This window comes from Leiobunum rupestre, chromosome 2, assembly GCF_980474605.1.
Source record: "Leiobunum rupestre chromosome 2, qqLeiRupe1.1.hap1, whole genome shotgun sequence".
NCBI lineage: Eukaryota > Metazoa > Arthropoda > Arachnida > Opiliones > Sclerosomatidae > Leiobunum > Leiobunum rupestre.
Genome location: NC_143385.1, coordinates 11,334,755 through 11,337,065, shown reverse-complemented (window position 1 = coordinate 11,337,065; position 2,311 = coordinate 11,334,755). Strand labels below are relative to the sequence as shown.

Sequence of the window (2,311 nt, the reverse complement as noted above, 5' to 3'; positions counted from 1 at the left end):
ATTAAAAATAATACTGTAAATTCAAATGGTTTTTATTTTCAATACTTATTTGCATATCTTAACATTTTATTCACTTCTATTGTAATTTCTAATTAAGTGGTTTCTTCAATGAATTTAATTGCTTTTAACTTTGAATTAATTCTATAATACATTTGTTTTTGCCTTTTTAGTTAACATGGCTTTCAGTAGAAAATTCATAACATAAATAGTTCAGTTCATTTGTTATCTACAAATACTAATTGGCCAAAATTTAAAATAGGAACTAATTTAACATATTAAAAATATAACTTTCCTTGACTAGAAGTGTAAATTTAATTATAACTTTTCTTTAACTAAAATCTAAAATAAAAATTATATATTTGGACAACGTTTTTCTTCAAATATTGTCAGTCTCTCTTAATATCAATTAAAAATAGCCCTTGAGAGAATAGACAAAAAAATGAAAAGGCCTAGATGAATTTTTCCATAGTAGCCTCTACAGTCGTTAGCCAGTAGATTCCTTCCTTTCCAACTTAGTTATTTTGTGCCACTGCCTCTTCAATTGATATTATCTTCGCTACAAATGGACTCTCCACAAATATTTCATCCCGACTAAAAGCTAGAAATACATTTTTGAGACTAACTAAGTGACCAAATAAGAGTACATAAACCTTTTTGAGCCAGCCAAATTTAACCCTCGCAACTCTAAACATTTTATTACCGTACAATACCGAAGGCACAGTTAGTTCTTTTCCTTCATTTTACCCCACTTCTAAAGTCAGAAAGTTGGGATAGCTCTCAGTATCTTTATATATAAAATAGACCAGCAATTTACTGCATGTTTGCAAAAGCCTGAATTTCTAGAATAATAAGTAAAACAGGTTACATTAAAGAATTGGGTTTTAATAAAAAATATATTTACCCACTATTGCATGAACAATGGACACTTTCAATGCTGTGTTTTCCATCACCAACTTCAAATTTTAACTTTTGTTTTAAGCATCCGCACACCTTATTCTATGGATCAAGAGTAGACTACTCTCCAATATACTTAAAAAATGCTTCATATACCAAATAAAATTATTTAAAATACATTATACATTATACAAAATGCTGAAGCTACTAGTCTATGAAATTAGAACAATCTGGGCTTGTTCTAATGTGAAGATAATAATAAATTTCCTACATACCTTTAAAACTTTCAAACTGATCCCGTGTATGAATTCTCCAAGGCCTACTCATAGTGTTATTAAACTCGAATATTTATACTTATATTTACGAATTCAATACCTATTGACAGTTCAAAATTAATAAATAAATGTCGTATATACACCTTTGTTAATACAAAACATTCGAACACGCTTTAAAAAATATGCTAAAATCGTTAGTAAAATGTTTTAATTGATGTTATAAAACGCGCATTTTCGCATAACGCCATTACCCGTATCACCCAAATATAGTTCTAGGCAGTGTGACTAGGTGGCGCAGCTGTAGTTTTCGGTGGCGAATAGCTTTTAAGTATATTTTACATGGATACCAAAATTTCAACTTAAATTTAGTAAAAGCTGACTAAATTAAATTTTTTCACTCGTTAACATATTCAGTGGGTGAACAGAAGACTTCGCTCTGAAAACACTGAAGCTTCCATCAGTCGAGTAACTTTACCATATGAAAATTTTTCATCAGGTCAATTGAACCAAAAACATTTTCTACGTTATTAGCACTTTGCACAGCTATTCTGACTTGAACCTGGTTTTTTAATGCTTGTTGGATTGAATGGATAAATTACTTCAGCTTTTATATAAATTATATAGGTAGGATAGAAACAAATCTTATTCAAAAGCTGAAGTATATTTTTTATTTAACACCATCACTTAAAAACAACCTTGCCCAAATCTGATAAGCTGCGTTGGGTAATTTTTCGATTCAATAATTGTAATTCTGGGAAAAAAATTGCATGTAATTAAGTTATCACATTGAAAGAAGCTTCAGTGTTTTCATAGTGAAATGTAAGGGAAGTTGGCTTTAAATATAGTGGAAAATTAAATTTGTTATTCTATGTTCACCCATTGAGTATGGTAGCAGATGAAACAAAATTAATTAGCCAAACTAATACTGTAATATATGCAAAGTTTTCACTCAGAATCCAAATTATTGAATACAAAAAATATTTAGCTATTTTATTATAACCCTACAGAGCTAGTCAGACTTAGGGAAGCTTGTTTTAAGATAAGTTAAAAATGAATTTGGAAAAAAAATTGCTTGAGCTTTTAAATTTACGATACAGATTGGATCACATTTAATGTGATGATTCTGAGTGAAAAATTTGCAT

At 29.1% G+C, this 2,311-nt stretch overlaps 1 long non-coding RNA gene across 2 annotated transcripts; it reads right to left on the bottom strand.

Annotated features, from left to right (window-relative positions):
- Positions 1 to 249: 249 nt before the first annotated feature.
- Positions 250 to 1,485, bottom strand: LOC149956117 (uncharacterized). 2 transcript variants are annotated; one of them, XR_016478160.1, is made up of 4 exons: positions 1,170 to 1,485; positions 902 to 996; positions 701 to 839; positions 250 to 598 (listed from the first exon to the last, which is right to left on the bottom strand). It is a non-coding gene; the product is annotated as an uncharacterized LOC149956117 (long non-coding RNA). The 2 variants fall into 2 exon arrangements; XR_016478161.1 differs by having other exon boundaries at positions 906 to 996.
- Positions 1,486 to 2,311: the final 826 nt, after the last annotated feature.